At 44.2% G+C, this 21,528-nt stretch overlaps 6 non-coding genes and 2 pseudogenes across 6 annotated transcripts; all 8 read right to left on the bottom strand.

Annotated features, from left to right (window-relative positions):
• Positions 1–482: 482 nt before the first annotated feature.
• LOC141203073 (U2 spliceosomal RNA) lies at positions 483–673 on the bottom strand. The gene has a single exon (XR_012274214.1). It is a non-coding gene; the product is annotated as a U2 spliceosomal RNA (small nuclear RNA).
• A 1,115-nt stretch (positions 674–1,788) lies between these two features.
• Positions 1,789–1,974, bottom strand: LOC141202578 (U2 spliceosomal RNA). The gene has a single exon (XR_012273822.1). It is a non-coding gene; the product is annotated as a U2 spliceosomal RNA (small nuclear RNA).
• Positions 1,975–3,971: 1,997 nt separating this feature from the next.
• Positions 3,972–4,162, bottom strand: LOC141203072 (U2 spliceosomal RNA). The gene has a single exon (XR_012274213.1). It is a non-coding gene; the product is annotated as a U2 spliceosomal RNA (small nuclear RNA).
• Positions 4,163–5,277: 1,115 nt separating this feature from the next.
• On the bottom strand, positions 5,278–5,468 carry LOC141203071 (U2 spliceosomal RNA). Its single transcript, XR_012274212.1, has one exon. It is a non-coding gene; the product is annotated as a U2 spliceosomal RNA (small nuclear RNA).
• A 1,112-nt stretch (positions 5,469–6,580) lies between these two features.
• On the bottom strand, positions 6,581–6,797 carry LOC141202664 (U2 spliceosomal RNA; annotated as a pseudogene).
• Positions 6,798–12,901: 6,104 nt separating this feature from the next.
• Positions 12,902–13,074, bottom strand: LOC141202571 (U2 spliceosomal RNA; annotated as a pseudogene).
• Positions 13,075–19,914: 6,840 nt separating this feature from the next.
• LOC141202318 (U2 spliceosomal RNA) lies at positions 19,915–20,105 on the bottom strand. The gene has a single exon (XR_012273594.1). It is a non-coding gene; the product is annotated as a U2 spliceosomal RNA (small nuclear RNA).
• Positions 20,106–21,220: 1,115 nt separating this feature from the next.
• On the bottom strand, positions 21,221–21,411 carry LOC141203070 (U2 spliceosomal RNA). Its single transcript, XR_012274211.1, has one exon. It is a non-coding gene; the product is annotated as a U2 spliceosomal RNA (small nuclear RNA).
• Positions 21,412–21,528: the final 117 nt, after the last annotated feature.

Raw genomic sequence — 21,528 nt, 5'->3', positions numbered from 1 at the left:
GCACAGGAATGGAGCACCATCCCTATGCCATGAAGGCTGTCAGAAGTGCACAGTGTGAAGATTGCTTGGAGATGCACTGCGCATGTCCAAGCAATCTTCCTGCTCTCTGGTGACCCGGATGTTGTCATGACGACATCGGGTCGTCATGGCAACACCCGGGAAGCCTTTGCAGACTGCGCTGGAAGCCGGAAGAGGAGGTGAGTATCGCCGATCACCTCCCCTTGCCCCCGCAATGCCGCGATCGACTTCGATCGACTTCGATCGCAGCATCGCGGGGGTTAATGTGCTGGGAGCGGTGCGTGACCGCTCCCTGCACATAGTACCGGGTGTCAGCTGTGACAATCAGCTGACACCCGGCGGCGATCGCGCCCGCACAGCCTGTGTGCGGGCGCGATCGCGATGACGTACTAATACGGGTCTGGCTCTTAAGTCCCAGGGCACAGACGCGTATTAGTACGTCAGATGTTATTAAGGGGTTAAAGAAGGGGTGCACCGGTCCTGGAGATACTGCAATACCAGGTCAATGCGTGGAGTGGACAGAGCAAGCTCTTTTTCCATCTCCCTGTTCTAAAAATCCATTTAATATATGGTCCCCAGATAGGGGACGTATCAGATATTAAACTGATAAGAACAGATACTACACTTGATCTTAGCCAAAAGGCCGAGAAGCGATAACCAGAATTGGTTTCAAACTACGGAGCCACCCAAGGATCCTGAAAAGTCCATTTGTGGAGATGAGCTCCTGGACTCCCGTTAAGAAGACATGTTGTCAACCTCTAGATCCCTTACATGCCTGCACTTTTCGGCTTGCTGCTGCTGCAATCCACGCGTTTTAGATCTGCATAACTCCACCTCTTTAAGCACAGCACCTTCACCCCCTGCTGTTCCCACCCGCCTCAACACCGTTGGAAGGGAGGAGAACCAATTAAGGCGGGGGGTGGGGTGGAACGAGCAGCTGTCTACCCTTAGCAGGAGGGCTCCTGATTACATACCTCTCCTGCTGCTGCTGCTGCTGGCTGTCCAGCAGCAGACTGAAGGTGGCTGCTGCTGTGCACAGGTATATAAAGGCTCAGAGCCTATTATGACACGCGCAGCCAGCGTTCCATTGCCACATTCCATCTACTGCAGGCAGGATACCTGGCTGGCTGAATGTCGCTGAGAAGCTCACAGAGACCGCCATAAGCAACAGTTTAACAAAATGCCACAGACTAATCAACCAAACTTTTTGGGTTGGGTTCTCTTTTATAGTCTGCGGGCATTAAATGAAAGAAGTCAGTGTTCCAGCAGAAGGAGACAACGTTTCAGAAAAGGCATTGTAGCAAACCAAAAAAGAAATTTTAAGCGCAGCAGAGTAACCAGCGCACATACCTGTTAGCTCAGGTGAGTTTAAAAGGCTGCTGTTGATAACAAGGGCATTTGCTAAATAGATGGTGTGTGTGCAACAATATACTGAAAGGTCAATTATATTGTGCAGCTTATCTCACCACCTGTAGTTATTTAGGTGAAAGCTCCAAAATGCTTGCCTAATATGTCTGTTTATCCAAAAGGAAGTAAAAAGGGAGAGCTAGAAAGATAGCATTGCATCACATTACATGGCAATGCAATGCACAGTTGCTGAAGTTGAACCAAAATGAGCTTGTAATCTGGCTTCTGCAACTTTGAACATGAAAAATCCAATGAGGAGAAGAAAAGCAAAGCCAAAGAGTCCATCCCAAAATCCGACAAACAAGCAAAATGAACAAAAAACATTGAATTCAATTCTTTCTGATTTTAGAAACTGCATTAAAGAAGGGGTGCACCGGTCCTGGAGATACTGCAATACCAGGTCAATGCGTGGAGTGGACAGAGCAAGCTCTTTTTCCATCTCCCTGTTCTAAAAATCCATTTAATATATGGTCCCCAGATAGGGGACGTATCAGATATTAAACTGATAAGAACAGATTTTTTTTTTTTTTATCGAAAGCCCGAATTCGTGTACAAAACCCGAGTGCGCTTAAAAAAGTGACAAGTGCCACAAAAAAAGTGCACTAGGATGCTGGTCTTCTTGAAACCCTCTCCAAAAGGAGAAGGGTCCCCCAAACCATTCCCCGTCCCTCCGAGCCAAAATGCCACAGCGAGGAACAGGGACAAAAAGCCACCTCCAGCCGAAGCCAGAGGCGACCCAATCTTACCCCCACCACCTGCCCGAGTTCTCACCCGAGCAAGGCACTGGGAGCCAAAGACTGTGCTCCCCTCCCGGAAGAGGGGAGCCAACAAAGCTCTCCTCCCAAAAGAGGAGAGCCAGGGGGGGTTCAGGGGGGAGCGGAACCTGATGGCCACACACTCCCCCCCTAGACCTGCCAAGAGAGGAACCCGTAAGGGAACCGCATCCCGACAAAGTCCTAGTAGGACGTGACACACGTGAATAAGTGGACACACAGTGACAAAGAAATTAAATAAATAGTGAAGGTTTCACAGTATAATACTGCCCGGACCTTCGACCGGGAATTGAAAAATTCCCCATCCTAAGGCCAGAAGGCCCGGAATAAGGGTGTGTGCGAAGAAAGAAAATTTGAAGTGCTTGTGCAAATGTGCCATAAACTCAAGTGGGGTTCCCAATCCCAGTGAGTTAAGACACCCCAGGGTCACCACTCCTGGGGCACTTCACACTTCGGGCTTTCGATCTTCCCCGGCCCAATGGCGTCGATCCTGGGGGGCCATGCTTTCCACCAGATGACTATATTAGCCACCTGGCATACTAACAAGCGCCTAAACCCCAGTGTGCATAATGTATCAATCTACTAGGGCGGCCAACATCCAAAACCGCCTTTTCGAAAGATACTACACCTGATCTTAGCCAAAAGGCCGAGAAGCGATAACCAGAATTGGTTTCAAACTACGGAGCCACCCAAGGATCCTGAAAAGTCCATTTGTGGAGATGAGCTCCTGGACTCCCGTTAAGAAGACATGTTGTCAACCTCTAGATCCCTTACATGCCTGCACTTTTCGGCTTGCTGCTGCTGCAATCCACGCGTTTTAGATCTGCATAACTCCACCTCTTTAAACACAGCACCTTCACCCCCTGCTGTTCCCACCCGCCTCAACACCGTTGGAAGGGAGGAGAACCAATTAAGGCGGGGGGTGGGGTGGAACGAGCAGCTGTCTACCCTTAGCAGGAGGGCTCCTGATTACATACCTCTCCTGCTGCTGCTGCTGCTGGCTGTCCAGCAGCAGACTGAAGGTGGCTGCTGCTGTGCACAGGTATATAAAGGCTCAGAGCCTATTATGACACGTGCAGCCAGCGTTCCATTGCCACATTCCATCTACTGCAGGCAGGATACCTGGCTGGCTGAATGTCGCTGAGAAGCTCACAGAGACCGCCATAAGCAACAGTTTAACAGAATGCCACAGACTAATCAACCAAACTTTTTGGGTTGGGTTCTCTTTTATAGTCTGCAGGCATTAAATGAAAGAAGTCAGTGTTCCAGCAGAAGGAGACAACGTTTCAGAAAAGGCATTGTAGCAAACCAAAAAAGAAATTTTAAGCGCAGCAGAGTAACCAGCGCACATACCTGTTAGCTCAGGTGAGTTTAAAAGGCTGCTGTTGATAACAAGGGCATTTGCTAAATAGATGGTGTGTGTGCAACAATATACTGAAAGGTCAATTATATTGTGCAGCTTATCTCACCACCTGTAGTTATTTAGGTGAAAGCTCCAAAATGCTTGCCTAATATGTCTGTTTATCCAAAAGGAAGTAAAAAGGGAGAGCTAGAAAGATAGCATTGCATCACATTACATGGCAATGCAATGCACAGTTGCTGAAGTTGAACCAAAATGAGCTTGTAATCTGGCTTCTGCAACTTTGAACATGAAAAATCCAATGAGGAGAAGAAAAGCAAAGCCAAAGAGTCCATCCCAAATTCCGACAAACAAGCAAAATGAACAAAAAACATTGAATTCAATTCTTTCTGATTTTAGAAACTGCATTAAAGAAGGGGTGCACCGGTCCTGGAGATACTGCAATACCAGGTCAATGCGTGGAGTGGACAGAGCAAGCTCTTTTTCCATCTCCCTGTTCTAAAAATCCATTTAATATATGGTCCCCAGATAGGGGACGTATCAGATATTAAACTGATAAGAACAGATACTACACTTGATCTTAGCCAAAAGGCCGAGAAGCGATAACCAGAATTGGTTTCAAACTACGGAGCCACCCAAGGATCCTGAAAAGTCCATTTGTGGAGATGAGCTCCTGGACTCCCGTTAAGAAGACATGTTGTCAACCTCTAGATCCCTTACATGCCTGCACTTTTCGGCTTGCTGCTGCTGCAATCCACGCGTTTTAGATCTGCATAACTCCACCTCTTTAAACACAGCACCTTCACCCCCTGCTGTTCCCACCCGCCTCAACACCGTTGGAAGGGAGGAGAACCAATTAAGGCGGGGGGTGGGGTGGAACGAGCAGCTGTCTACCCTTAGCAGGAGGGCTCCTGATTACATACCTCTCCTGCTGCTGCTGCTGCTGGCTGTCCAGCAGCAGACTGAAGGTGGCTGCTGCTGTGCACAGGTATATAAAGGCTCAGAGCCTATTATGACACGCGCAGCCAGCGTTCCATTGCCACATTCCATCTACTGCAGGCAGGATACCTGGCTGGCTGAATGTCGCTGAGAAGCTCACAGAGACCGCCATAAGCAACAGTTTAACAGAATGCCACAGACTAATCAACCAAACTTTTTGGGTTGGGTTCTCTTTTATAGTCTGCAGGCATTAAATGAAAGAAGTCAGTGTTCCAGCAGAAGGAGACAACGTTTCAGAAAAGGCATTGTAGCAAACCAAAAAAGAAATTTTAAGCGCAGCAGAGTAACCAGCGCACATACCTGTTAGCTCAGGTGAGTTTAAAAGGCTGCTGTTGATAACAAGGGCATTTGCTAAATAGATGGTGTGTGTGCAACAATATACTGAAAGGTCAATTATATTGTGCAGCTTATCTCACCACCTGTAGTTATTTAGGTGAAAGCTCCAAAATGCTTGCCTAATATGTCTGTTTATCCAAAAGGAAGTAAAAAGGGAGAGCTAGAAAGATAGCATTGCATCACATTACATGGCAATGCAATGCACAGTTGCTGAAGTTGAACCAAAATGAGCTTGTAATCTGGCTTCTGCAACTTTGAACATGAAAAATCCAATGAGGAGAAGAAAAGCAAAGCCAAAGAGTCCATCCCAAAATCCGACAAACAAGCAAAATGAACAAAAAACATTGAATTCAATTCTTTCTGATTTTAGAAACTGCATTAAAGAAGGGGTGCACCGGTCCTGGAGATACTGCAATACCAGGTCAATGCGTGGAGTGGACAGAGCAAGCTCTTTTTCCATCTCCCTGTTCTAAAAATCCATTTAATATATGGTCCCCAGATAGGGGACGTATCAGATATTAAACTGATAAGAACAGATACTACACTTGATCTTAGCCAAAAGGCCGAGAAGCGATAACCAGAATTGGTTTCAAACTACGGAGCCACCCAAGGATCCTGAAAAGTCCATTTGTGGAGATGAGCTCCTGGACTCCCGTTAAGAAGACATGTTGTCAACCTCTAGATCCCTTACATGCCTGCACTTTTCGGCTTGCTGCTGCTGCAATCCACGCGTTTTAGATCTGCATAACTCCACCTCTTTAAACACAGCACCTTTACCCCCTGCTGTTCCCACCCGCCTCAACACCGTTGGAAGGGAGGAGAACCAATTAAGGCGGGGGGTGGGGTGGAACGAGCAGCTGTCTACCCTTAGCAGGAGGGCTCCTGATTACATACCTCTCCTGCTGCTGCTGCTGGCTGTCCAGCAGCAGACTGAAGGTGGCTGCTGCTGTGCACAGGTATATAAAGGCTCAGAGCCTATTATGACACGCGCAGCCAGCGTTCCATTGCCACATTCCATCTACTGCAGGCAGGATACCTGGCTGGCTGAATGTCGCTGAGAAGCTCACAGAGACCGCCATAAGCAACAGTTTAACAGAATGCCACAGACTAATCAACCAAACTTTTTGGGTTGGGTTCTCTTTTATAGTCTGCAGGCATTAAATGAAAGAAGTCAGTGTTCCAGCAGAAGGAGACAACGTTTCAGAAAAGGCATTGTAGCAAACCAAAAAAGAAATTTTAAGCGCAGCAGAGTAACCAGCGCACATACCTGTTAGCTCAGGTGAGTTTAAAAGGCTGCTGTTGATAACAAGGGCATTTGCTAAATAGATGGTGTGTGTGCAACAATATACTGAAAGGTCAATTATATTGTGCAGCTTATCTCACCACCTGTAGTTATTTAGGTGAAAGCTCCAAAATGCTTGCCTAATATGTCTGTTTATCCAAAAGGAAGTAAAAAGGGAGAGCTAGAAAGATAGCATTGCATCACATTACATGGCAATGCAATGCACAGTTGCTGAAGTTGAACCAAAATGAGCTTGTAATCTGGCTTCTGCAACTTTGAACATGAAAAATCCAATGAGGAGAAGAAAAGCAAAGCCAAAGAGTCCATCCCAAAATCCGACAAACAAGCAAAATGAACAAAAAACATTGAATTCAATTCTTTCTGATTTTAGAAACTGCATTAAAGAAGGGGTGCACCGGTCCTGGAGATACTGCAATACCAGGTCAATGCGTGGAGTGGACAGAGCAAGCTCTTTTTCCATCTCCCTGTTCTAAAAATCCATTTAATATATGGTCCCCAGATAGGGGACGTATTAGATATTAAACTGATAAGAACAGATTTTTTTTTTTTTTTTTTTTTTTTTTTTAAAACCACTCAGGTTTAGATATAAGCAAACAGTTAACCAGACTTCGTCATAAGTTATACTGCCACTTCATAAACATCATTGTGGTTTCTTTATTAAAGTATTATTCAACAAAAATACAAACAAGTAATCCTATGCCAGAGACATTTCCAGAAAAAATATCAACGGTATTTAACCATATCCTGCCACTTAAGGTATTTCCACACACCTTCAGAATCTGTTCCACCACCACCACCTTCTCTTGTATCCCACAAATAGATTACATATAGTCTTGCTAAGATCAACCTAATACAATCATTTACTGTTAAATTTACTCTTTTAAACACACACAAATTTCTCACATCCCACAAGCTCTCCTGCACACACACCATAATAAACCACATCATCCTTTCTAGGCCACGACGACTAGCACCAAAACCAAACATAGCCACTCTCCAATCAATAAACTTCACACCAGCAACCCCTTTACACAGTCCACCCACACCTTTCCACACATCATACGCAAAATTACAATCCCACATAAGGTGCCTCACCGTCTCATTCGCTCCACAACCATCCCTTGGACATACTGCAGATCTTATGAGATCTCTTTTCTTCTGAAAATCCCTCACTGGCAAAATATTATGAAGGCCCATCCATACTATATCTCGCTGTCTATTCGACACACCTTGAATGCTTAACTTCTTCCATACCCGCGCAACTTCCATAGAACGCAATCCCACCACATTACTCTCACACTCATTCACACACATCTTCCCCATCACCTTCTTAACCAACATAAAGTCTTTCATTGCAACTGCTAACAAATCATTCTTCCTCACAAACTTCTCAATCAAACCATACCACTCAGGACACTTAAAAGCAACAGGCACATTCTTATCACGCTTCACCCAATTCAGACCATACAGCATCCATCCAGCCAAATACTTACACATAAATGCCCCTTTATTATTCTTCCCAATCAAAATGACCGTAGTCTTAATAAAATGCAATGTTAGAAACACTTCAATATTCGGAAACTTCAGTCCCCCATACAAATATTGCTTAAACAAAATCTCTCTCTTAAGTCTTTCCATCCTACTGCCCCAAAAAAACACAAAAATTAGTTTCTCCACTTTTTTAATTTTCTTATAGGGCACTGGAAAAATACAAGAAACATAAAGCAAAATAGGGAGAATAACAGCCTTAATAATAAGAACCTTCCCTACCAAAGACAAAGAACGTAACTTCCAAAAATTCATCTTCCGCACAATCCGCTCACCACATTCATCCCAACTCTCATAACCTTTCAAATCATCATTAAAAAAAACTCCCAACACTTTAATTGCACCATCCACACTAGCCACACCATCCATCCTAATCCTATTGTCACCAAAACATTTAAACATGCATTTGTTCCAATTCACACGAAACGCTGACGCGCCACAAAAAAAATTCAACAACAATTTTACTCTCTCCATAGAGGCCACACTCTCACTCACCACTACTACATCATCCATATATCCTAAGACTTTCACAGTCATTCCACCACTGCCTGGCACTAGCAAACCACGCACCACTTTCTCTTTCCGAATCATACACAGCAGTGGCTCAATCACACACACAAATAATACCGGTGACATGGGACAACCTTGCCTCACACCAGACCTAATACACACTTTCTCACTCAAAAACCCATTCACCAGAAATTCACTCACCACCTCCCCATACAATCCTCTCACGGCACGCACAAATTTCTCCGGAAAATCCATTCTACGCAAAACCTCAAATAGAAACACATGAGACACGCGATCAAACGCCTTTTCAAAGTCAACAGCCATCACCATACACTTCTGCTTTCTTACTTTACAATCCCACAACACATCTCTTAAAAGACACAGATTATCCGTCATACATCTACCAGGCACTGCACACACTTGATCTTTACCAATCACATCAGCTACAACCACACGCATCCGACACGCCAAAATTTTACTGAATACCTTGTAATCGGCGTTCAGAAGCGTAATTGGCCTCCAATTACTCAAACACCTTTTATCCCCTTTCTTATGGATTAAGACCACCACTCCCTCCTTCATTGAACCCGCAAGCATCCCATTCTCCCACATAAACTGACACACTTCCACTAAATCCATACCCATCACTTCCCACATCATAACATATAGCTCCACAGGCAAACCATCCTTCCCAGGCGTCACATTTTTCCTTGCACCAAACACCGCTTTCTTAACTTCCTCCTCAATCACTGCCTCACATAGACCAGAACATCCATCCTTATCCACCTTACAATCCAAAGTCTTAAGCACTTCTTCTTTCAAACTCTCATCCACCCACTTCCTGCCAAACAACTCAGCATAAAACGTGACCACTTCCTTCATTACATCCTCCCCACTCACACAAACACCATCCACATCAAAAATCTCCTCCATACCCTCCTTCTTACCATTTATTTTTTTAAAGAAATATCTTGAACACTTTTCATCTTTATCAAGATGGACCACCTTTGACCTAAAAATTATTTCCCTTCCCTTCCTCTCCAAAGTCCTCTTCAAATCCTCTCTCGCACTTCTTAACAAATCATCCACATCCACACCACACATCCTCATTTTCTCCAGCCATTCCACCCTCATCATTAAATCTTTATATTGACTCCTAACCATGGCAGCCTTTTTATAGCCCCATCGACGAAAAAACTTTTGCACTTCATACTTCATCCAATCCCACCACACCAACACACTTTCAAACTTACTCTTTTGAGATTTACACCAACTATATTTTTTCTTAAAATCATTCACAATTCTCTCATCCTTAAGCAAACTCACATTCAATTTCCACACACCTCTCCCATGCACCCGCCTTAAATCCCCTCTAAACTCACCTTTCAGGCACACATGGTCCGAAAAAGGAACTGAAAATTGAGAAAAACCATCACATATTATATTTTTAGAAAAAAACATCCTATCAATCCTAGATGTTATCCCACCCCTGTCAGCTTTATAGGTTGGTGGCGGTGGCTTCCCCAAATAAACCTCAGCAGCATCAAAAAAGAAAAAATCAGAAATAATGTTTGCCAATTTTTTTCCTGAGGCATCAACTTTCCCCTCAGTTACACAGTTAAAATCACCTGTTACTATCACAGGGATCCTACCAGGTAATTCTAAACATAATTTATCTAACAAACTTAACCTGTCTTCTTTTTTTGTAGGACCATAAATATTTATAATTTTAACTTTCCACCCCCTCCCACACACAACTGCAGAGATGCAACGACCCACCTCTATTACCTTATAATATTCAAAAACAAAATTTCTATTATTTAATACTATCCCAACTCCATCATTTTTATTCCCACTAGAGCCAGACCAGATATGCTGGCCATATGGCCAATCAGCGTCTTCCAGGGGTTCTTCTATACCACACTCCTGCAGACACATAATATCAAAAGAATGGTTATGTAAGAAGTCCAGAATCACAGATCTTCTAACTCTAGACTTTAAAAGTCTTACATTAAGGGACGCAATGTCCCAATTTGGTTTAGAGACCATTCTTTGGCTCAAAAACCAGAAACACCAGTCTCAGCAAAAAAACATGCCTTCCTTATCCTTTGTCATCCGGCGAACTCCCACTTAGCTGAAAGATAGTGGACTCCAAATTCTCCTCCAGGTAAGCCGTTGATGCAGGAGAAAGAGAAACCACTGGGTAATCCCGCTCACTCACCGGACTTGCCACGCATTGGCTACTTGATGGTTCAGACAACCGGGCCCTTTTATTCTTAGCGCGGTCCGGTTCCTCAGAAGACCTCACCCCAGTCTCAGTGAAGTCTCCTTGACCTCCAGCTCCCTCTTCATCCATACTTTCACTGCTCCAACTGAGAGCCGGGTCCCCTGGGATTTCCAAGGCTCCCTCACGTTCTTCACAAAAGGAGTCAATGAAACCCCCCTGATAGGAAGAAATGTCCATCTCAGCTGCCAGAACCTCTTCCACTCTCCCGGGCTCCACCAGTAGGTCAGCAGACGCCCTCACTGGAGCAGTCTCCACACGCTGTTCCACTACCTTCACCCTGGAAGAAACTGCGGCCTCAGGTGCCACACTCTTAGGCCTCGGAGAGTTCGAGACCACCTCAGAGTATGCCCTTGCCTTGCCCTCGTTCGCACGACGAGTACAATCCTTAAAGGCATGCCCCTCCATACCACAAGCATTGCAAACAATTGGATTGGTACAGTCCTTAGCAACATGCCCACTTTGGTTGCACTTGGAGCAAACAGGCACAGCAGTACAAACCTCTTGTAAGTGTCCGTACTTCTTACATTTCCTGCAAAAAACTGGGGCCTCAGGAAAGAAGAGAATACCCCTATCTCTCCCGATAGAGAAACTTTGGGGAGGGTAATGAACACCTCCAGGCTCCGAAGAACTTTCCCCAAATCTGACAAAATATCTGTATTTGCCAGTCCATAAGTTCTCCTCGTTCATGATTTTGTGACTGTTGCTCACAAAGTCACAATGCCTCTTAAGAAAAGTCGCAATGTCATGTTCGTGCACAAAGGGATTATACATAAATATGACTAGGGGAACATCACCTTTGGAGTACAAGACTGTAAAAGTCAAACCATGCAAGGTTGGATTCTTCTCCTGCTCCCTCAACTTCTTATACAGGTTCCGGCAAGCCGCCATAGATTGCAGCACCAAGACATACCGTCCTTCTTTCCGGGATTCCTGCAGGCAGACGATGTTTTCTCTTGTCACTTCCAGGATTTTGAAGATCACCTCGTGCACCATATACGACAGATTGAAACGCTCTCTGACAGCAGCATCAACTTCAATGCGGAATGCATTGCGAACCCGATTGTCATCGGTCCCAGCATAGCGTATCTTCACGCCCATTATGATCACTCTCTCGTTCCTCCTCGTTCTCCCCCTAAAGCAGCAACCGGCTTAAGCCATCAAGATGGCGATGCCGGAAGGCCAAGGGAAAACACTCAAGGACCCCAGACAAGACACTTGGTCTTAGCCAAAAGGCCGAGAAGCGATAACCAGAATTGGTTTCAAACTACGGAGCCACCCAAGGATCCTGAAAAGTCCATTTGTGGAGATGAGCTCCTGGACTCCCGTTAAGAAGACATGTTGTCAACCTCTAGATCCCTTACATGCCTGCACTTTTCGGCTTGCTGCTGCTGCAATCCACGCGTTTTAGATCTGCATAACTCCACCTCTTTAAACACAGCACCTTCACCCCCTGCTGTTCCCACCCGCCTCAACACCGTTGGAAGGGAGGAGAACCAATTAAGGCGGGGGGTGGGGTGGAACGAGCAGCTGTCTACCCTTAGCAGGAGGGCTCCTGATTACATACCTCTCCTGCTGCTGCTGCTGCTGGCTGTCCAGCAGCAGACTGAAGGTGGCTGCTGCTGTGCACAGGTATATAAAGGCTCAGAGCCTATTATGACACGCGCAGCCAGCGTTCCATTGCCACATTCCATCTACTGCAGGCAGGATACCTGGCTGGCTGAATGTCGCTGAGAAGCTCACAGAGACCGCCATAAGCAACAGTTTAACAGAATGCCACAGACTAATCAAACAAACTTTTTGGGTTGGGTTCTCTTTTATAGTCTGCAGGCATTAAATGAAAGAAGTCAGTGTTCCAGCAGAAGGAGACAACGTTTCAGAAAAGGCATTGTAGCAAACCAAAAAAGAAATTTTAAGCGCAGCAGAGTAACCAGCGCACATACCTGTTAGCTCAGGTGAGTTTAAAAGGCTGCTGTTGATAACAAGGGCATTTGCTAAATAGATGGTGTGTGTGCAATAATATACTGAAAGGTCAATTATATTGTGCAGCTTATCTCACCACCTGTAGTTATTTAGGTGAAAGCTCCAAAATGCTTGCCTAATATGTCTGTTTATCCAAAAGGAAGTAAAAAGGGAGAGCTAGAAAGATAGCATTGCATCACATTACATGGCAATGCAATGCACAGTTGCTGAAGTTGAACCAAAATGAGCTTGTAATCTGGCTTCTGCAACTTTGAACATGAAAAATCCAATGAGGAGAAGAAAAGCAAAGCCAAAGAGTCCATCCCAAAATCCGACAAACAAGCAAAATGAACAAAAAACATTGAATTCAATTCTTTCTGATTTTAGAAACTGCATTAAAGAAGGGGTGCACCGGTCCTGGAGATACTGCAATACCAGGTCAATGCGTGGAGTGGACAGAGCAAGCTCTTTTTCCATCTCCCTGTTCTAAAAATCCATTTAATATATGGTCCCCAGATAGGGGACGTATCAGATATTAAACTGATAAGAACAGATCCGTTTTCAAACAAGCTTTATTTAAATCAGACATACATCATAAATTACAAACAAATCACAAAGACTTGAATAAAATATGACATAAAACAAATACAAGGTCAGATTTAAAAAGCGCATAAAAGCATAAAAATCATAAAACACAGTTTTGCATATAATTTGCATAAATAAATACATATGTCAAATGCAAACACCATAGCTTTTTAACTTTATCTTTTTACAATCAGGTAGTATGAAAACTTTTCACAAAGAACATATCCGATACAATATTTGAAACAAATCACAAATACTGGAATAAAATATGACATAAAACTAATACAGAGTCAGAATTAAAATGCACTTAAAAGCATAAAAAGCATAAAACACAGTTTTGCATATAATTTACATAAATAAATACATATTCCAAATTTGCAAACACCATAGCTTTTTTGCTTCATTGATTCCCATCTTTTTACAATCTCTCAGGTAGTATGTAAACATTTCACAAAGAGCAAGCCCAATACAATCTTTGACAGGAATAAATTCACGTTTAAACAATAATATATTGCGCACTTTCCATAAAGCTTCTTTTAAACAGTTTATTATAAGCCATGCGACTCGTGCTTGTTTCATGGTTGGGCAATTAATTATCCCATATATTATAATGTCACAATTAAGGGTTTGTATACCACATATCCATTTTAGGAGGGTGCCCACCGTCTGCCATAGCTCTTGTGCGTAGGGGCAATCCCACAGTAAATGAAACACTGACTCGTTTGGGGCGCATCTTTCTCTGGGACATCTAGCACTAGCCACCAGCCCCCTATGATGCTGAAAAGCTCTCGTAGGGAGACATTGGTGAACAACCTGCCAAGCTAAATCCTTTTGTGAGTTGCTAAGTGCAGGACAGGCCACGTTGTTCCACACTAGGCGGCACCTGGAGATGGAAAAATTAGACACATCCTCCATCTCCTCATGTCCCTTACAAATAACTGTTAACTTACGTTGATCAAATAAAAGCTGACGATCAACTTGGGTCAGATCATATTCTGAAATGACCTTCTCCAAGATCTTGTAATGCTTAGGGGGAGATAAGAGAAAAGGACAATTAACAGTCATACTGAAGTTCAACTTTCGGAAAAGAAACCCAGTTGTATATCTAAGAAAACAAGAGAAAGCTCCAACATTATTCAAGCTTTTGCAACAAAATACAAAAAACTTGATAAATAAAAACAATTTTAAATCAGGGAACCCTTTACCCCCATTTTTCTTGCTTTTACATACCACCTCCCTCCTCAATTTCTCCATTTTGGATCCCCACAGAAAATAAAACATGGGCTTCATAAGTCTTTTAAGATACAGAGAATTAGGGGGAAAAACCATAGCAGCATACAAAATGATAGGAAGCAAAACCATTTTAATTACAAGAATCTTGCCCTCCATTGTTAGTTTTCGAGTTTGCCATAAAGAGATCTTCTGATTTAATTTATTCAAAACCAAATCCCAGTTTTCAATACCATCATTAGCAGGATTAAACAAGACACCCAGGATCTTGATTCCTACTGTTTGTGTGGGAACCCTAGGCGGATCTGACTCCCATTGACCCATAATCATACAGTCACATTTATTTATATTCAACTTAAACCCAGACCCAGCACTAAAAATTTCAGTAATTAGAATTGCTCTGTTAATAGATGCTGAGCTAGTGCCATATACAGATATGTCATCCATATATCCAATGGCTTTAACTTGTTGTCCACCCCCACCCGGAATAAAAATGCCCCTAACCACCTTGTCCCGACGCAGCAGGCACAACAGTGGCTCAATGGAGCAGACAAATAAAAGTGGGGACATGGGGCAACCTTGTTTAACACCGGAAAGAAGCTCCACCTCTCTAGTTAAAAAACCATTGACTAAAATCCGGGCATATGACTGTTTGTATAAAAGCGCAATTTTCTGAATAAAAGAATCAGGGAACCCCATCTTTCCCATAACTTTAAAAAGATAAAAGTGGGAGACCCTATCAAACGCTTTCATAAAATCCAAAGATAAAATAGCTAGTGGCTGTTTTCTATCTTTTTGAAACCAGATAAGATCACGAATTAGGTTTAGATGCTCCCAGATTGATCTCCCGGGGACACCACAAACCTGATCTGGATGAATTACATTTTTAATAACTGCTTTAAGACGACCAGCAACAACTTTAGCTAAAATCTTGTAGTCTGTATTTAATAGTGAAATAGGCCTCCAATTCTCCAACTTTGATTTATCACCTTTCTTAAAAATTAATGTAATCATACTTTTACGCCATGAATATGGTAATAAATCAGCCTTAGAGGCTTCACAAACTACTTGTATAAAATCCTCCTTAATTAGATCCCAAAAGCAAAGATAAAATTCAATAGGAAGGCCATCTGATCCAGGAGCCTTACCTTTATTAAAACTCTTAAGGGTCTCTTCAATTTCACTGGGTAAAAGTTCTTTAGCTAAAAAAATCTGGTCATCTTTATTTAAAAACTGGGATAAAACATTAAGATTCTCTGTAAAAGCAGGTTCATCAACATTTTTAATACTAAAAAGATCTCTATAAAAATTAGCAGTATGCTCTAAAATGCTCTCAGTGGAAGATTGTCCTTCTAGCTCAGTAATCACTTGTTTTTTGTCACTCATTTTTTTAAAGAAGAACCTTGAGCAGGTCTCACCCTCTTCCAAATATTTCACACGGGCATTAAATATAATTTCTTTACCCTTTTGTTCCAGGAATTTTTGGATTTCTGTCTGGATCTTGGCAATCTCACCATCCACACCAGGCACTCCCCACCCCTTAAGCTTATGGAGAGTTTGCATCCTGACATTAAAATCTTTAAAACATTTCCTTTTTTCACGTGCCTTCCTTTTACCAATTTTAATAAAAAATTCTTTAATACGGGTTTTAACACACTCCCACCACCCCAACATACTCTGATTTGGGTGTTTCCGTCTTCTCCAACTCTCATACTTTGCATAAAACTCCGCCCTTACCAGTTCGTCTTCTAATAAGAGCACATTCAATTTCCACATACCTTTTCCAACTTTTGCTTCCTGTGGAGTTTGCAATACACTGTATAGTAATACATGATCAGAAAAAATATTTTCTATTAGACCAGCATTCCTAGGTTTAAAAACATCAGAAGAGGAAAAAATAAAATCAATACGAGATGACATCCCTCTACCCCTCCATGTATGCCCAGGGTCAGTAGGGTAGGACTTTCTCCAAGCATCTAATAATTTGAGGTCCGTTGTCAAATGTTTTAACAGACTGGATGTTTTGTCTGTTCTTCCATTAGTATCACCTCCACTCCTCCCCTCCCCCAACATGACACAGTTAAAATCCCCTCCCACTATCACAGGGGACGGACCTGATAAAAACAAAGGGATGACATTAAAAAGGGAAGCACGCTCATTTTTCTCTGGGGATGCATAAACATTAATAAGACGACAGGTAAAACCATTTAAAATAACATGAGTTGATAAGGCACGACCTGGAACTATTTCAGTGATGGATAAAACATTAACATTTTGACATTTGAATAAAATCCCAACCCCGGCAGCTTTATTTTCATTGGACCCTGACCAAATAGAGGGTCCTGCTGACCAGTCCATTTTTAAGTTGGGGTATGACAAATCGTGATCAATACCGCATTCTTGCAGGAAAAAAATGTCAAAGTTCAGAGTCAGTAACCAAGCAAACAAAGCAGCCCGTCTAACAGGGCTCTTTAGGCTTCTCACATTTAGTGAGGCAGCACGGATTTCTGCCATGTTAGGTGTTTTTTATTGATTCATTATACTCTGAATCTGAATCAATAATTTGTGACAGAGAAGGTGAAGGAAGGGATGACACAGTTCGTAAACTGTCCGTTTCATCTGAGTCCGTGAAATCCTCAATTAAGTTAGTCCCCTCTGGGCTGAGAATTTTTGCAGCACTAGATAGAAAGACTTTACGGGACATCTGAGGCAGGTTATGCTCCTCCTGTGCCTCTTCACGACTTCTCTTACCACTGGCGCTGAGATCCATCCGATCCTCCGAATCCACCCGATCCTCACCAGGCACTGCAGCAGGTGGAATACCCGCAGACCCTCCAGGAGCACCAAGGGACATCATCTCCGGAGCAGGATGACCATCAGGACCAGCAACAGGTTCACCAACCACTGCACGACCTCTATCATCCAGGCAGGCAACAGGACATCCATCAGGAATGGTTCCAGGACATCCATCTGGACTGGCATCAGGACATCCATCTGGACTGGCATCAGGACATCCATCTGGACTGGCATCAAGGCATCCATCTGGGTTGGCATCAGGACATCCATCTGGATTGGCATCAGGGCATCCGTCTGGATTGGCATCAGGGCATCCATCTGGATTGGCATCAGGGCATCCGTCTGGACTGGCATCAGGGCAGACATCTGGTCCAACATCTGTGCTGGCATCAGCAGGGGTATCTGGATGGACATCTGGATTGGTACCAACAGCTCCAGATTTTCGCCTCTTTTTTGGTTCCCTCTCATTTCCGCTCTGAGAAGGTGCCATCTCCCCACCAGGTGAAACCTGGACCCCTGCAGGAGTAGGCAAAGGCGTGACCTCGGCTACAGAGGCCGGGTTTTTCCGCAAAGGTACCGACTGAGCATCGACTGAGTCAGACTGTTTTTGACCTTTAGTAATGTCCACAAAGCTTTTTCTGGGGTCACCCGGGCTGACCCTGCTGGCATCAGCAGGAACTCCTGCGGAACTAGCCGCAGGCGCCCGAGAGCCACCACGAGACCTTGTCCGCATCGGACAATTACTGAACAGGTGAGTAGACATTCCGCACCCACTGCAGGTCTTACTGTTCTTACAGTCCTTTGAGGCATGACCCCATTGTCCACAATTGTGGCACTGACTCATCCGCTCGTTCTTACAATCGCTCTGTATGTGACCAAGGTCACCACACCTACGACACCTGAATGGTTGTCCATCATAGAAGAGGTAGCCATGGTCTCTTCCCAGCACCACTGTGGAGGGGGGGTGCATAAGGCCTTCTACACCCCCAGGGTCAAGTCTGAAGCGTACCATAAAGCGTCGTTTCCCATTCCAGAAACCGCTCCGACCTTTGACGTTCCCCGTAAATCTGACAGATGTACAATATCTGCTCAGAAAAAGCTCAATATCATCTGTGGACACATGGGGGTTAAACATGTATACCACAAGGGGAACGTCAACTCCGCCATATAGACCCGTAAAAATCACTCCGTCCAACAGCTTGCTGTTGCGGTGGCCCTTAACGCATTCGTAAAAGTGCTGGCAGGCAACCTTGGTCGAGAACGTGAGAATATATGTACTCTGCCCCTTCTCCTGCAGGCAGTAAACATCATGATCTTTCACGTTCAACAGATCTCTCAAAATCTGTACATAGAACTCACGGGGGTTGTCATATCCGACATGGTTTGCTGGAACCTCGATACGCACCGAGTTCCTGATCTGGCCGGAGCCAGTGGAAAATTGAAATGAACAAGGCATCTCACCAAAGTGGCAAAGGCTTACCGTCACTACGGGCTCGGCCTTTCGCCGGGGGATCGCAACTTGTTGCCCGGGGACTAAGCCAGCTCCCTAATAGCAGCAGGGGGGTGAAGTCCCACCAAAAGGTGAGACGATCCCCCCAGGCCAAGGAGCCGGGTACCCCGGGCACCTCTCAGCCAAGACCAAGGCAGCAACCGTTAGATCACTGCACCTGATCTCAGCCAAAAGGCCGAGAAGCGATAACCAGAATTGGTTTCAAACTACGGAGCCACCCAAGGATCCTGAAAAGTCCATTTGTGGAGATGAGCTCCTGGACTCCCGTTAAGAAGACATGTTGTCAACCTCTAGATCCCTTACATGCCTGCACTTTTCGGCTTGCTGCTGCTGCAATCCACGCGTTTTAGATCTGCATAACTCCACCTCTTTAAACACAGCACCTTCACCCCCTGCTGTTCCCACCCGCCTCAACACCGTTGGAAGGGAGGAGAACCAATTAAGGCGGGGGGTGGGGTGGAACGAGCAGCTGTCTACCCTTAGCAGGAGGGCTCCTGATTACATACCTCTCCTGCTGCTGGCTGTCCAGCAGCAGACTGAAGGTGGCTGCTGCTGTGCACAGGTATATAAAGGCTCAGAGCCTATTATGACACGCGCAGCCAGCGTTCCATTGCCACATTCCATCTACTGCAGGCAGGATACCTGGCTGGCTGAATGTCGCTGAGAAGCTCACAGAGACCGCCATAAGCAACAGTTTAACAGAATGCCACAGACTAATCAACCAAACTTTTTGGGTTGGGTTCTCTTTTATAGTCTGCAGGCATTAAATGAAAGAAGTCAGTGTTCCAGCAGAAGGAGACAACGTTTCAGAAAAGGCATTGTAGCAAACCAAAAAAGAAATTTTAAGCGCAGCAGAGTAACCAGCGCACATACCTGTTAGCTCAGGTGAGTTTAAAAGGCTGCTGTTGATAACAAGGGCATTTGCTAAATAGATGGTGTGTGTGCAACAATATACTGAAAGGTCAATTATATTGTGCAGCTTATCTCACCACCTGTAGTTATTTAGGTGAAAGCTCCAAAATGCTTGCCTAATATGTCTGTTTATCCAAAAGGAAGTAAAAAGGGAGAGCTAGAAAGATAGCATTGCATCACATTACATGGCAATGCAATGCACAGTTGCTGAAGTTGAACCAAAATGAGCTTGTAATCTGGCTTCTGCAACTTTGAACATGAAAAATCCAATGAGGAGAAGAAAAGCAAAGCCAAAGAGTCCATCCCAAAATCCGACAAACAAGCAAAATGAACAAAAAACATTGAATTCAATTCTTTCTGATTTTAGAAACTGCATTAAAGAAGGGGTGCACCGGTCCTGGAGATACTGCAATACCAGGTCAATGCGTGGAGTGGACAGAGCAAGCTCTTTTTCCATCTCCCTGTTCTAAAAATCCATTTAATATATGGTCCCCAGATAGGGGATGTATCAGATATTAAACTGATAAGAACAGATACTACACTTGATCTTAGCCAAAAGGCCGAGAAGCGATAACCAGAATTGGTTTCAAACTACGGAGCCACCCAAGGATCCTGAAAAGTCCATTTGTGGAGATGAGCTCCTGGACTCCCGTTAAGAAGACATGTTGTCAACCTCTAGATCCCTTACATGCCTGCACTTTTCGGCTTGCTGCTGCTGCAATCCACGCGTTTTAGATCTGCATAACTCCACCTCTTTAAACACAGCACCTTCACCCCCTGCTGTTCCCACCCGCCTCAACACCGTTGGAAGGGAGGAGAACCAATTAAGGCGGGGGGTGGGGTGGAACGAGCAGCTGTCTACCCTTAGCAGGAGGGCTCCTGATTACATACCTCTCCTGCTGCTGCTGCTGCTGGCTGTCCAGCAGCAGACTGAAGGTGGCTGCTGCTGTGCACAGGTATATAAAGGCTCAGAGCCTATTATGACACGCGCAGCCAGCGTTCCATTGCCACATTCCATCTACTGCAGGCAGGATACCTGGCTGGCTGAATGTCGCTGAGAAGCTCACAGAGACCGCCATAAGCAACAGTTTAACAGAATGCCACAGACTAATCAACCAAACTTTTTGGGTTGGGTTCTCTTTTATAGTCTGCAGGCATTAAATGAAAGAAGTCAGTGTTCCAGCAGAAGGAGACAACGTTTCAGAAAAGGCATTGTAGCAAACCAAAAAAGAAATTTTAAGCGCAGCAGAGTAACCAGCGCACATACCTGTTAGCTCAGGTGAGTTTAAAAGGCTGCTGTTGATAACAAGGGCATTTGCTAAATAGATGGTTTGTGTGCAACAATATACTGAAAGGTCAATTATATTGTGCAGCTTATCTCACCACCTGTAGTTATTTAGGTGAAAGCTCCAAAATGCTTGCCTAATATGTCTGTTTATCCAAAAGGAAGTAAAAAGGGAGAGCTAGAAAGATAGCATTGCATCACATTACATGGCAATGCAATGCACAGTTGCTGAAGTTGAACCAAAATGAGCTTGTAATCTGGCTTCTGCAACTTTGAACATGAAAAATCCAATGAGGAGAAGAAAAGCAAAGCCAAAGAGTCCATCCCAAAATCCGACAAACAAGCAAAATGAACAAAAAACATTGAATTCAATTCTTTCTGATTTTAGAAACTGCATTAAAGAAGGGGTGCACCGGTCCTGGAGATACTGCAATACCAGGTCAATGCGTGGAGTGGACAGAGCAAGCTCTTTTTCCATCTCCCTGTTCTAAAAATCCATTTAATATATGGTCCCCAGATAGGGGACGTATCAGATATTAAACTGATAAGAACAGATACTACACTTGATCTTAGCCAAAAGGCCGAGAAGCGATAACCAGAATTGGTTTCAAACTACGGAGCCACCCAAGGATCCTGAAAAGTCCATTTGTGGAGATGAGCTCCTGGACTCCCGTTAAGAAGACATGTTGTCAACCTCTAGATCCCTTACA

This window comes from Phyllobates terribilis, unplaced genomic scaffold, assembly GCF_046119375.1.
Source record: "Phyllobates terribilis strain yellow unplaced genomic scaffold, ASM4611937v1 Scaffold_123__1_contigs__length_5148117, whole genome shotgun sequence".
In the NCBI taxonomy this organism is placed as follows: Eukaryota; Metazoa; Chordata; class Amphibia; order Anura; family Dendrobatidae; genus Phyllobates; species Phyllobates terribilis.
This window is presented reverse-complemented; position numbering and strand designations above follow the sequence as displayed.